The sequence below is a fragment of the Molothrus aeneus genome, chromosome 9 (assembly GCF_037042795.1).
Source record: "Molothrus aeneus isolate 106 chromosome 9, BPBGC_Maene_1.0, whole genome shotgun sequence".
In the NCBI taxonomy this organism is placed as follows: Eukaryota; Metazoa; Chordata; class Aves; order Passeriformes; family Icteridae; genus Molothrus; species Molothrus aeneus.
Genome location: NC_089654.1, coordinates 4,247,246 through 4,262,399, shown reverse-complemented (window position 1 = coordinate 4,262,399; position 15,154 = coordinate 4,247,246). Strand labels below are relative to the sequence as shown.

The 15,154-nt window shown below is 44.0% G+C and overlaps 1 protein-coding gene across 15 annotated transcripts in view; it reads right to left on the bottom strand.

The window, feature by feature from the left end:
* DAB1 (DAB adaptor protein 1) overlaps positions 1 to 15,154 on the bottom strand; it is a 414,794-nt gene that overhangs the window by 134,471 nt on the left and 265,169 nt on the right. For 2 of the 15 annotated variants that reach the window (XM_066555487.1, XM_066555489.1), the window contains exon 1: positions 9,468 to 9,601. The exons of 12 other annotated variants lie outside the window; for them this stretch is intronic. The gene's annotated coding sequence lies outside the window, so the exon portion shown is untranslated. Of the gene's footprint in view, positions 1 to 7,012; positions 7,036 to 9,467; positions 9,602 to 15,154 lie in introns of those variants that run through there. One more of the 15 variants, XM_066555490.1, reaches the window with a different exon arrangement.

Here is a 15,154-nt window from a genome sequence, read left to right as displayed (position 1 = left end):
ATCATGAACTACTTCTATTCCTGCTGATTATAACTTTCTCTCAAGTTGAAAATTTTCACCTAAGACCTGCAATGCCCCAAGTGGGAAGGAATCCTTCAGACACCCTTGTTTCAGTTCCTTTGTTTTTTTTCCAGTGTTGTCTGAATGCACAGCAGTGAACCTACACTGATCTCCAGAATGTGGAGGTTTTTTGGAGAAGACCAGACATACACTAAATCAGCACAATTCCGGGTGGTTTCTGGATGTCTGTTTCTGATCTGTAACAAATCAAACCTTTGATTGTCTTGGAAAAACCCACTGTCAGTCTTTCTCAGGAAAATATATGCACACCTATGAAAATAAGATAATATATTCACTATCATTTAACCTGAAAATAAGTCTCCTTAATAAACTAATTAATAAATAATCACGGTGAAGCAGCCAAAGATGGTCCTAGTCCTTCAGAATGAGCAAAGTCATAGAGGTAATCCAATACAGACATTAAAATTGGTGTTATCCCTGCTTTTACTCATTGGCTACATTGCAAATTATGCACACACTTTCAGCCAAGAAAAAAAACCAACCCTGTCTTCATCAGGAAAATTTATTCTTCTGTTCCCAGATCCACAAGACCAATTACTCTACCTGTGCTACTTCCCTTCTCAGCACTGTCCTTCCTCCCATCTCCACCAAAAAGCTCCATCTAAAAACAGTGATTAGCAGAACCAGCCACCCACAGTGTGCACGGGTCACTTGCAGTCTGTTCTCTGAACTAGAGATGATCTTTGCAATAAAGAACTGAGTTACTTCTCTGCACAGCCCGAGCAATATTTTGAAGCTTGAGGTGTGTATGAGTTGCTCCCCTGGATTTCTGCTCCCTGGAAAAAAGGCAGCTGAGTCCAGTGACTGAGGACAGCATTCTTATCACCTAATTTCAGCTCTAAGGACTAGAAATTGTATCTAAGTTAACAAACTCAGCTGCTTCCACAAGGACTGCTGAGGCACAGAAGTATCCCTTGGAGATCCCTCCCTCTGCCATCTCCTCACCTCACCTGAGAATCCAACAGAACAAGTTATGCAAGAATGAAACATGAGGAACTCTACATTCAAAAGGGACAACCACACACAGGCACTTTGTTGGACCAACAGTCCTGCCATGAAGAAAATAAAGAGCTGCAACCAGAACTCCCTTATGAAAATCACTTGCTGTTCTTCTTCAAGCAGTGCTGAAGTCTCAGATCTGTTTGGAGGCTTCAGCAGAGTTATTTTTCTGGTGTTGTTTGACAGCATAAAGAAGATCTCATGTTTTCTCCGGGAGCATCCCGCACTGAAATCCAGAAACTGAAGCCTGGCTCAGTGGGATTCACTCAGTAACAATTCCCACTTTTCTCTGAGGATCTGTACGCAACACATTCAATTAGCATTTGCTACAAATGTAACATAGCAACGGGGGACAAGCCCTCATGTGATGGAAATCAGTGTAGTGGCTCTGATTTGAAAGAACTTTACCAAATTTCATCAGCTGCAACTCTCACGCAGTGCTGGTGAATTGCTCACTCCATCACTAGGGAGGTAAGGACCATAAAATCTGAGTGCCAGGAACAGTAAGTGGTCAATTCAATTTGTTATCCTCTTTAGGACTTCTCAAACATTTTATTTCTCTTGTTTTCAGAAAGAAGAAAAATGGGTCAGAATATATAAAAACTATCACACAGGGATGGTGAGTGGAAAACTGTCCTGAAGCCATAATGTGAGATTTGATTACTTCAGCAGCCACAAAGAAAAACCCCATTCATAAAATAATCTTTATTAAACTCACTGATGTTTGGTTTTTTTTACTGTTTTTAAACTTGAACTAACTGTTAACACACTGTGTGAAGTAGCACTTCCTGTTGATTTGTTTTGTATTAATTATAGTGCAATTAAAAAGTGGAGTCTTTATTGCAAACAACTACCAGGTGTTTTAAAACCACAAACAGGGGCCACAACATTTCCAAGTGATACTGTCAGTGCTGCTGTGGCACAACAAACACATTTCCAAATGTATGCACATTCACAGAAATTAAAATCCTAGAATGGGAAAACCTCCATTATGTTTAAAAAGCAGGGGGGAAATCCACCTGCTGGGAAGACCCCTGATATTTGTGGAATAGCTGCTAAAATTTAAGACATGAACACCTAACAGGTCATCTAATCTTGCCATTAAAAGATTTGAATTTGCTGATCAGCCTCAGGGCTAGGAAAAAATTGACATGAGGCACTAACAATAAAACTAAATTGTGTATTTTTTTACATAAAAGAATAAAAGGGAAAATTGAAATATTAATATTTGCTGCATTGACTGTTGATGAACTGAAGAGCAGTACAATTTCCTCAATATCATCTCTGCTACATTAAAGTTTAGAAGTATTTTGGTTTTTTTCCTAATTACTTTTATGCTTGGCTTAACTATGTAGCTACTTGGAAATTCCTAAGCCAGGAATCCTCTAGAGCACCAATGTGCCCATCATCACCTACCTCAAAACCAAGGGAGCAGAGTCTCCCACCCCACCACAGCCACAAGCAGAACATGAGAGGTTAAGAAATATTTGGTTTGTAAAGGTTACACAAGGAAACAAAAAAAGCTAAAACAAATTCTTCATGCTAACTATTTCTTTAGAATATCCCAAATACAGGAGAAGCTTTTCTTTCCCCCATCAATCCTGACAGATACTATGAGAGGGGATTAAAGAAAAGGTATGAACTCTATGAGGGGGGAATTCAAGTGACCTAATCCATGTTAATCTGGCAAAAAGCACATGCCAATAAAGGTGTTCAGGCCAGTCTCAGGCAGAGACTGACAGGTCCTGGAAAGGTTAAACAAGTTCAAGTGCTCTTTTTCTTGGCTGTTTTAGCATAGTTTATTGAGCTGCATCTCAAGGAACAGAAATTCAGCTCTTTTTTTTTCATGGTGTAAAAAAAGATCACTAACAATTTTCCCCTCAGTTACTTCAGTTATTGAAAAAAAAATTATAATCCTTTAGGTTAAGAAACATTCAATATTGATGCCTGCTGTTGTCTAAGTAACAGCAGTCAGTAGGGTAGAAGACATTTCTGTAAAAGGGAAACTGTGAAATGGGTATTGCATCAACTGGATTCCCAATAATCCAAGTTCTTCAAGAAATTCAAGAGCAAAGAATTGTTTTCAGGTAACTGTTGCTATGATCTCAATATTCTGCAGACTCAAAGCTTTGCTAAGCTTCCCAAAAATAAACCTGTGCGGGTTTAGACAGCTCTTTCCCAAACCATGAACACAGATGGATCGACAAGCTTTGGGGTATATCTTAGGACAGACAGACTGATGGGTGCTACTCTCTACAGAATAACATTAAAAGGGTTTTTCACACCTGGAATTGCTTTAAGAGGCCACAACTTCAGTGCCTGGATGCTGATCAGCTTCCAGTGAGTTTCAACACAATCTGGCCCCAACAAACACCCTCAGCAACCCTCAGTCACCCACATCAAACCCCACCAGAATCCCTATTGCAGGGATGTGTGATGACAGATATTTATACTGCATTTTGGGGAGGTTCCAGCTCCATCTTTAGTAATAATGAGGAGACTTTGTATTACAGGACTCTTGATTATCCTCAGTACTAAACAACAGTACATTCACATTCAGGTATGAATTATTCTAGCAGCCTTAGTATTCTGTCTTGATTGTTTTCCTCTTCACAAGTATCCTCTAAATGTAATTTTCCACTAAGTACTCACTGAGGAAAAGCACCTCCCAAAACCACAGGGACATTGCCTAACATCTAAATCTGAGGTTTCTGCAAGACAGCAATATGCCTGCTAAAAGAAAACAAAACAGCAAGCACACATGCATGATAGGATTATTTGTTCCAATACAATACAAATTAGGTCAGACTCCTCTTTGGAGAATTTTGAGTCAAGAACTAGGTGGTCCACTAAATTTCTATTCATTTGCCTTCAGGCTCAGGGAATTGCAAAGACTCTCAAGAAACTGATGCTCCTCTACCCACAAGAGCAATCACTATTTGGGGGTGGGAGGGGTGGGGAATCTCTCAGTGTAAATGCTTGGCAATACCTGGAGACCTGAGAAATCCTTATGGAGTAAAAAGGGCAGCTAATGAATCTTTGCATATAGACAGATATATATATATATATACACAGAGAGACATACAAAATTCAATACAGAAAAAAAACAGCAACTGCCCTATTTTTTTATGTGGTACATATCATAAAATCACAGAATGGTCTGAGTTGAGAGGGACTTTAAAGCTCATCCAGTTTTACCCTTTGCCATGGCAGGGACAGCTTCAACTATCCCAGGTTGCTCCAAGCCTGTCCAGCCTAGCCTGGGACACTTCCAGGGATGGGGCAGCCACAGCTTCCCTTTTTCCCATCCTCACAGGGAGGAATTTCTTCTGTACATCTAAAATCTAAGAAAACACTCTTATCCTTAAGATAAGAATATAAAACACAAGACAGAAAATAAATAGATAAGATGAAATACCCTGAAGAAAAGTAACCTCTGCATCCTCATTAAACCAAGAGAAATGGAATGACTGTCTGTAGGAAGTGCAAAGGATCACGGGCTGGAAAGTGCCTGGAGCCAGCTCCCCCAGCAGGCTTCTGCTCAGGAACACTGCATTTTCCAAAGCTCACCCACAGCCATCCTCTCCCTGATCCCATAAGTAACTGAAGGAAATCTTGACGCCTCCAAGGGCCATAAGTTCATGTCAACAGCTTCACATATCTCAGAGAGGACTGAGGCAGAGCAAGATGTGACAAGCAGCCCTTCAGCAAGGCTGCTGCTCCGCTGTGGATGGAGCTGGTCAGGACATGCAGCTGTCTGAAGGGCTGGGGCTGGGGCAGCTGCTTCCCCCACAGCTGGGGACACAGCAGCCCCTGCACCTGCAGCAGGGTCATCCCAGGGAATGAGCTGCACTCTCACTCCACAAAAACAAGATATTGATGAAGAGACAAAAGCTGACAGGTCTTGCTCTTGTCTGGTTCTTCAAGACGGCAGTACCTTGAGACAGATCCACCACAGACCCCTCTGTCACCAGCAGGGCTCACACTGGTGGGTTCTGACAGAGGATTTGTGCATGTGGCTGAACCACTTGAATAAACAAAGTTAAGGATCTAGAACACTCCTTCCACCTGGAACACTTAAAAATGTGTTTGACAGTGGTGTAAGATTAAATAAATAGATACAGGTACCTTTCCTGGAGCTCACAGTGCTGGCTTTACTCACCTTCTCTAAGCTGTGACAATTTTGCTACCTTGAAACAGAAATGGAAGATTGATTCATGGATGAAATTCTTAAACCACCACCATGAAATGTCATTTGGCTGCAGCTAGACTGGGCAAAAACTAGTGTTAAGGGAAAAATATAGAACTGCAGCCTCTCTTTGTGACAAATCAAAGTATGAAAATGAAAATGTTTCAATCTGATTAATTACTTGGTTTAGAATATATGCTTTTCATTCTACTGTATCAAAATACTCATAATAAAACAGTGCAGCTGATGAAGTCAAGCACTGCCTTACAAAGGCTGGCAAATTTGCAGAACAGCACTTGAGGTTCAGATTAGTAAAATCCTAATGAATATCTACTCTAATACCCATGTAATTGCAGGGAATGCATTTGCAAGTGGTACAATGAAAAGAAAAGAAAAGAAAAGAAAAGAAAAGAAAAGAAAAGAAAAGAAAAGAAAAGAAAAGAAAAGAAAAGAAAAGAAAAGAAAAGAAAAGAAAAGAAAAGAAAAGAAAAGAAAAGAAAGAAAGAAAGAAAGAAAGAAAGAAAGAAAGAAAGAAAGAAAGAAAGAAAGAAAGAAAGAAAGAAAGAAAGAAAGAAAGAAAGAAAGAAAGAAAGAAAGAAACCACTGGTACAATGGAAGTCCAGACTGTGATTCTAATGTCAGTTTAAGAGACTGAACTGCCATCCTGGAAGAATGAAGATCCCATTTAAAGGGATGCCAAGAAATGAAGAATCGCAATAAAGATTTCCAGTTCTTTCCCAGATCACAACATGCTTCCATCTTTCACTGTAAGTACCAATGCCAACAATTCTCAATTTCATCAGAAATTTTGTCCCAGACACCAAAATGGTTTCCATACATTGTTAATGATTGCTTTGTCCCAAGTGCTCATCTCTTCCTGAGCACTGCACAAGGAGCTGCTCAGCACAAACTCCTGAAGAGCTCTTGGACATAAATAAATGTTGTTTTTGCACTACATGTTGCATTTCTTTCTGGGAGTCTGCAGCTGACATCTCCACGCCTCATCTTCCTACCCATAAAAACAGGTTAGTGCAGGACTTCCCTTACCTCCCAATACCAAATAAATGCCTTAAAGACAGAGCTGGTGCTGTAAGAATGGAGCCACAAAAGGGCTGAAAGCAAGCACTGCTGAAATAACACCAAACAGAACAGGACATATGAGAGACCAAGGAATCACGTAGCTTTATTCCTAAGTAATTGGCTGAGCAAGCAACTCTGATTAATTCTGCAAGAATGCTTGGGTAGTGTTTATAAAAACCAAGTCATTACCTTGACTAAACATTGACTTGGACAGTTAACTTTAACCATCAAAACCTTGACTAAATATTGACTGGGAAAGTTAATTTGAACTATAACATCTAGAAAATCGTGTTCCTCTTTGCTAGTACTTGCTATCACTTTAAAATGCAAAGAGGGTTGTAAAAAATAGAGGTTCTCCCACCTCACTGATATTTAGTTGCTGAGCTTGGCTGTGGCTAAATTCAACACAAATACCTTGCAAAAATTTGAAATATAAAAATACTTTAGATACAAAGGCCTATTATGGATGAGAGGGAATGGTCAATCTTCCTTTGCTTGAGCAAGGACCCATCAAAAGTATGAAAAAAAGTACCATAATGCTCATGTTTTAAATTTATTTTGTTACATATATGCAGCAGCTTTACAAATTTTGCAAATTTTAAAAATTGTGCCTTGCCCAAAGAATCACACAGGCTGATCAGGACAAGGGGTTCACTCTGATACCTCTACTTTTCAGTAGCAGCTACTTCAAGTCTACATCCTCCACTACTGGTTTCACTTCATCGTGTGAGGCCATGGGTCAAAGGACATACACAGGGTCTTTCACTGGCTGAGATAAAAAAAAAAAAAAAAAAAAAAAAAAAAAAAAAAGAAGAAAATCAATTTCAATCCTCCTAAGATGAAACCACTGATGTGTGCAGTCACTGAGGTCCCAAAGGTAATCCTACAAGAAAACATGATGGTGTCCTCCATCACTGTGTTGAGATACTGTTAAAGTGCAGCAAAACCATCTATGAGGTACAGTCCAAGATCAAAACACTCCAAAAAATAAATCTGTATTTCTAGACCAGTGTGAATAGTGCATTTTAACTGTGTAATGACATGAAATGGTAATAACAAAGGGGCAAGGAACCTTATGCTTCAGGAAGGTGTTATGTATGTGGATAAACAAATTAATAATGCTGTGGATCTAGCACTAATTCCATGCACAGTTTCAGCTCAGGAGTTTCAAAGTCCCTTTTAGCTTTATGTGTTCATTCTTTTTTAAATACATCAGCTGCCTTTAGCACACTGAATGAAAAACAGCTAAAGAGCAAATATAAAAGACATAAATCTCAGCTCCGAGTGAAAATACCAAACTGGTGAAAACTTGCTCCTCCATTATTTTTGAGTGGAGCAGTAAGGAACATATTGATACCGGTGTTACGGGGGGGGGGTGAGGGTGGGGAATGAAAGAACAATAAACAATACAGTCATCAGTAGTTTAACACAGCGCTGTGTCTTGCAATGGAAACATACTGCGAAACAGCTTGCGAGATAAGCTTCGTCAACGATAAGTAATTTTTATTCCGTTTGAGTGGCTGAAAACAATAAACATGATTAAATGCTTCAGACGTGCATTCAGAATCTAGACAAATGGCAAAGAGTTGCAAGGACTTTGCTTTTAAAACTACTGCGGGGAAAGACCTGGAAATTGACTTAACCGGTTTGAAATGTACAATGAAGCAGAAGTTCGTCGGGAAATTAAAAACTTCCCATTCGTCTGCAAGCTCCAGGACTCTCCAGCCCAGAAACCAGCTTTGTTATCTACTGTTCTTTACTACGATACTAGTCCCAGCATCCCACTTCACCATTCATAGAGGCACTTCAAATGTGCCGGTCATGAACCTGAGCTCCCAGCGTGTGAAACACCCTGGAAAACACCAAAGGAAGAGCTGGCTCTGGGGAATTCACAGTCCCGTGCTCGTCCTGCCGGCCCTGGTGGGCTCTGTCACCGCTGTCCTGATCCAGCCTGGCAGCAGCTCCTGCGCCCACCTTCCTCCCACCGCAGCTCTCAACTTTCACTCCCGGCTGCCTGCTCCTGGTGACTCGGTGCACAACCCCGAGAGGACAGCCCTCCAGAACACTCGGATCACGGCGGGGGTGTCGGGTTTTCCCCTGAAGTGGGGGCTGTACGGGAGAGCCGCATGAACCCGTAGCACCCCTAACGCGAGCGGTCACTCTGCACCCGCTGCCCTGGACCGCGCACGGCCGAGCAGCGCCGGGGACTGGCAGGGGATTCCCGGCTGGGGGCCGGGGGCTGCGGGCCGGGGACCGGCGGGCGGTCCCCAGAGGGTCCCCGGCTTGGGAGGGCGAGCTCGCCCCGCTCGCCGCGCGTCCAGCGGCCCCTCCGCCCCGCTCCGGGCGCCATTTCCCCGCCGCTCCTCAGCGCGGCGTCCCCCGGCCCTGCCGCACCTTCCCGGGCAGGGCAGCGCCGGCGCAGCCGAGCCGGCTCCCAGCCCTCAGCCGGCTCCCAGCCCTCAGCAGACTCCCAGCCCTCAGCCGGCTCCCAGCCCTCAGCCGGCTCCCAGCCCTCAGCAGACTCCTTGCCCTCAGCAGACTCCCAGCCCTCAGCCGGCTCCCAGCCCTCAGCCGGCTCCCAGCCCGGCAGCGGGGGGCGCTTCCCGCGGCAAGCGGCACTACCGCGACCGATCGGCGCTTCCAGCTGCGGGGCGGCAGCAGCCGAGGCTCTCCAGAGCGGCGCATCCCAGGGACCCCCGGCACGGCGGGGGTGGCCGGGGGGAATCCCGCAGCCGCATCGCGTCTGTGACTCCCTCCTCGATTTTTTTTTAATTTCTTTTTTTACTTGCCCCGCTGCGGGCGATGGCGAAAGCGCCCCCAGCCCTTTGCCCCAGAGCTCGGCTGGCTGTGGGGCAGCCTCGCACGGCGCTCCCCCCGCAGCCGGCAACTTCCCGCGACTCGCAGGGGATTCCAGCCCTTTCCCCGCCTCGGGGGGACGGGAGCGAGCGGGAGGGGAGAAGAACGGGCAAAAAATAAACTTCCTTCGGAGAAAAGCTGCCCTTCCCTGCTGCTGCGGGGAGGGGGTCCTCGCTCGCAGGAGGAGCAGCGCGCCCCGCAGAGCCCCCAAACCCGCACCTGCCGCCGCGCCGCGCAGGGGAGCAGGGACCGGCTCTCTCACCTGCCCCAGCGAGCCCTCTCCTCCTCGCATTCCTCTGCTCCCCATCGTGGGCGCAGCAGCTGCTGTTATTCCTTAGGATACACATGGCCCGTCCATGCTGGGAGAGCCGCCTTCCCGCGCCGCCTGCCCTCTCCGGCCCCGCCAGCGCGGCGCTGAGGCCAGAGGGAGGGGAAAAGGGAGGTGTGCGGTAGAGGAACGCGGCTGATGAGGGGTCGGTCTCCTCCTCCTCCTCCTCCTCCTCCTCTCCCAGGGCTGGGGGTCTCAGCGCCGCTGTGCAGCTGGGCAGGGAGAGGGGGACGGGCGAGGAGGGGGCTGGCGGGGCCGTTCCCGCTCGGGGCGGGGGCGCTCGGCGCGTCCCGAGCCTCTCATCGCCTCCGGGGCACCCCCGCGGGCGAGCGGAGCGGAGCGCATGGAGACCCCCCCCGCCCTGCCCGCAGCACCGCGCTCAAGCACGGCCGGGGGGCAATTGGTACCGGGGGCTCCCCGGGGGCTCCAGGGCTTCCCCGGAGCGCAGGGAGGGCGGTCAGCGGGGCAGCCGGGGCGGGGGTGGCCGCTGCCCGCGCGTGGAGCCGGGGCACGGCCCCGCCATCGCGGCTCCCCCCGCACGGCCGCGGGGCGGGGGCCGGGCCGGGGGCCCCGCCGCCACCACCAGTGTGCTGCTTTTCTCATGGCTTCTCGCAGTCACCCATGAAAATTTAATGAGGCATTTAGGGCTGTTACCTTCAGAGTCAATGGAGGAAGCATATTTAGCCTAATGCACTCGCTGCCGAGCCAATAGGTCTGTTGCAGGCGGATCAGAAGTCATGGAGAGACTCTCCTTTCAACACAAAATTCACGACCCATTAAACTTATTCTGTGATAACAGCTTCTTTACAAACGGAGACCCATAGAAAACAGAGGCTGTCATGCACTTCCCGAAAGGATTTACATACAGAGAGAAGTCCATTTGCCAGGTTATTGCCATTTCACCAGTATTATCTCCAATCAATGCATAAAAGCAGCGCTGCTCTCGCTAACCGAGGTAAATGACTAAAAGAAAAGCTTTTTGCAGCCTCTAGATAGATCTGATTTACCCCCCGGGGCTGAGTGGCCACGTCTCCCTGCGCTGACAGGGAAGAGGGCTCAGCCCATTAGAGAGGATTGGATCTGATCGGGAATTACAGCGAGATGTTCTGAGGACACGCAGGTACCCAGCTGCTGATGTGCACACCCCGGGATGACAGCCGGGCAGGGATCACCAGGATGCTCACAAGGTAGAAAGATGTCCACAGGTTATATTACCTCCACCTGACAGGCAGGAGAGCTGAACCAATGTGGCAACACACTTAACAGGGCAGGGAGCACAGGGAAAGGCTGAGTGAACAGATTGATTGGACGTACATGCACAGATCTGGTAACATTCTCAACTATTATCAGTTTCATCTCCCTCAATCATTCTTTCTGCAGCACATTAGGTATTAAGCATAAAAGATAATGTCATGTACTAACATTTACAAGATAAAAAATTCAGAATTCAAGCCGCATTTATAGAAGTAGTTGATTCAATGGAGCTTTTCACTATAGACCTGTTTTCTGCATTTCAATTTATTACAGAAATGAAAGGTCAGATTCTCAGTTGAACCCACTTATTCTAATGTGAATTAAAAGAAGTAAGTAGTCAACTTCATTGCAGCAAAATTTCCTATTGATGAGAATTTCACCACCTAGGAAGACAAAGAACTAAAGGAGAAATAAGGTAATTTTTTTCATTAGGAAATAATAGACAGCATCCTTGAGGAGACATGCTTGTCTATACGTATTAGGCCAAATAAAATATTGGTGGCCCTTAGTTCCCAAAAGGCAATTTTTTGGGGGAAAACAGTAATTGAGCTGTTCTTACCCTTTGACCAGTGCACAATAAAATGAAGTTGCATTTATCATGTTGCTGGCCTCACTGAGGTCCTGGAGTTTACAGGAGGGGTGCTGGCAGCTGACTAAGTAGAGAGGAAACTTTGAGTAGTATGAAACTTCATTCCCATTCATTTCTGGAATGTATGGATGCAAGTCACACTTGCTAATAATACTTTTTAAATATAAAAGACTACTAGCTCACAGCTTGTAATACGAATGCAAATGAACTTGTAATTATACTATGCAATTTTCTACTTAAAAAAAAAACAACTATGAAAATAGAACAGACCTGAAGAGCAATATGCACTGCAGTTCTTCATTGTGTTCCTTCATTATGCAGGAGTTGCCATAAGCAATCTGCTCTGGTGTAATGTAAAATATTTTTTAGGCCATAACTTTGCAACACAAACTCTCACATGAGAACATATATTTGGTCACAGTTCCTTCTCTCCACTGAAAAACACAATCAAGAAGCAAAGGAGCAAGAAGTTTGGTGTGAAGACTGACAGCTTTCGTTTGTGTTTATCTGTAAAGCTTAAACTCATCATTCCTATATTCTCCTTTCTGATGATGCACTATGCCATCACCAATTATGTGATAAACCATTAAGAGTTACATATTAAGACCTGTAGGCCAAAAATTTCATTTCCTCTGAACAGCTGGAGGAGCTGAAGATCAAAACCTAGAAGTGTAATTCTCAACTGTTTTTGCAGTAGTCACTTGTGCAGCTCTCAGTCACTTGTTACTTGCTAAAACAACTAAAGGGAAAGTAGGATCAGCTGAGCTCCTGAATAGATTTGTTCTAACAGGACAATGATCAGAATATTTTTAAGTGTTCCTATACACATCAGTGGAGAGAAGGATGAATTCAATCTTCCAACCAAGAGCACTGTACAAATTTTTTAAAGAATTGCCTCGAAACAACATTAAAATATCCACCACTGATACCTGTAGACCTGGATAGACCTGGATTCTAAGTAATTTGTTATACTATCCAATTTCAATAAGCACTGCAGTTGCTAGTAAACCACTGCACCCCACAGAGCAAAAATGTTTACCTGCAAATAAGAGATAATTTGCAGGATAATTGTTGACAGTGAATTCACTGATAATTCACAGTCAAAGTTTCTGACTCCCTAGGAGAAGAGTAATCAAAAAACTTCCCAGTTTCACTTCAGAGGCAAGTTAATCAGCATCAGTGCTGCCCAGCTGCAAGCCTGTAGGTTTCTCACATGGAATGCTCAGGCAGAATGCACACTGTAAAACCAGCATCATCCTGCAAAAATGGCAAACCACTGGCCAAAAACCCTGTAGGGCTCTTGTGAGTGCCCATGTGTGACAGCCACTGGCATTAATGAGAAATGGACATTTCCTGAGATGGAATATGGGCCTTACCTTCATGAAACTAATTAAGGTATCTCAAGCTGTGCTGATTATAAAGGGCTACCAAATAATGGTACAAAGAAATTTTGAGGGATGTCTGAGAATGAGTTTTTGTTGGTGCTTTGAAAGAATCTGGAAGTGAAAGATCCATAATGTTACACTTTGCTGGATTCAAGTGGGATTTTTGGAGGGGGAATTTAATATCTAAAAGAGAGCCATTATTTCTGCTATTAACATCTTACTAAAATACAGCACAACGTGCAGACCCATCCCTTGCCAAGTGAGCTCTCATGATGTCAGCCTTCTCACAAAACCCCTTTTCACATTTACTGATCTATATTGTAGCCCACAGCAGGATCATCTTGATCACTCTGGAGATCCTCTACGTGAATAGCTCCTCACACAATAGTGATTTCAGTTTAATAAGTTCCTCTAAGGCAATTAGGCACTGACTGAAAATAGTATCTGCTGCATTATCAGTAACTATGGTAGCCCATCCCTTACTGCTGTAGCCACACAGTGAGCTCCTTTTTTGCCATTCAGCAGGAGAATTAATCATGATTTGGTTTCATCCTCAGTTTTCTCAAATACAAAGAAACTCAGCTCTCTTATTCCACTAAAGATCTCTTGGGATACTTCCTCAGACATACCTCAGGTGACTGAGCAGAATATGTTGCTGAACACTGCTCTTGCCAACCAAAAAAGATCTGTATAGAAAAAATTTGGCAGCTCCTCATGAAAAATGGGAAGCTGCTCTATTTTCTGGCAGTGACATATCAGGAAGAGGTTATGATAATTCTTGCACCCATAGTGAAATCTGGTGGAAAATGCATTATCCCAAAAAATATCACTGACATCTCTCTATTAAAAGCCAGCACACGGAAATACTTAAAAATAGAATTAAGTCTTGAATGTTCCAGAGATTCATCACTGGTTTCTGAAGGTAGACCCTCTACTGTATTGTGGTTTGGTCACAGGGGAAAGCTTCCTTTCATGCATCTCAACAAAGTTTGCAAAATCTCGTAGTTACACATGCAAAAAGGGATTCAGGAGCTCGGTTCAGATCTCAGCTTTGTCACTGACTAGTCTGTGATCTTGGATAAGTCAACCTATACTCCTTTTATGTCCATCCCTACCACATGTATATCAGAAGCCTCCTATCAGAATTTCTCCAGGAATGCTTGGAAGGACCCCAGAGACAGGCAAGCACATACATAAACACTAATTATTGTTATATATGTGGCCATTCATTCAATTTTGAGTCCTGGGAGAAAAAATAGAAACAAGATCTTGTAATTCTATCTGGTAGCCCCTATTATTCTCCTTCACATATTCAAAATATTACTGAACTAACCCTGCTGCAAACACTTTCCTCAGCTGCAAATGAGCAGCTCCAACAAACAGTCCAAGACTGCCCCTCCAAAATCAATTTATCTTCTAGTAGATGGCAGCAAGTAGATGTCTGTCCTGCCAAATAATGGAATTTGTGAAAGCACTGGAGATTATGAACCACATTATTTCCCAGATGCCCATGAAAGAGTCTGTGATTCTCCAAGAATAGTGATCAACTCCTTCACAAATCCAAACTGCTTCATATTTCAAATCCTTTTTGGCAAGGTGTGTTTCCTTTCACAGCCAATTAACTGCAAACTAATTTAGAGAGGGTTTGCTTTTGCAAACATAAGTGTCAGGTTCCAACAGAGAACATGTTGCTAAGAGCATGATTTATGCACACATTCTGAGTTCTGTTGTTCTCTCATTCCCCCCAGACACCACTGATGATCCACACAGAGACACCTCAGAATTTAATAAACTCCTTTCTAGGAGAACTTCACAGGTGAAGAAAATGTTCAGCATCCCTTACATCCTGAAAGCCCACATGGTTCTGCACTACCTTGCAGAGTGCTCACGCTGCTTTAAATACACATAAACTGAAAGCAAAGGGTACCTACTAAGGAAAATGTATTTCTACTGTGAAAATAGAGGTTATCTGCTTCACAGAGAATTCCAAAATTTGGCTTTACTCTGGGTTAGAGAATAAAAGGGGAGTTGAAAAGTTTAAATGCTCCACTTCTTCAGTAAAAAAAAAACCTTATTATACTTTGTTCTTAGGATTTTGTCTACTTTTACAAGCAGCTGACACATTTAAGCTCTCTGATTTGGACAATACTGCAGCTTCTTTTCAATAAGTACATATTTATAAGTACATCATTTTTAGATGTAGCTTTTACAATTGGAAACTTCAGTCTCAGAGGTTCCTAAAGATCTTGGCTGTTGTCATATTCCGTGATTTTGACAGCAAAAGATCCACTTGCCATTGTAAAAATCATTTTTTGTTAAAAAGAGACAGATGAACACGATATTTAGAGCTGCATTCCCCTCAATTTCTGCCAAAATAACAGGTATTCAGGAGA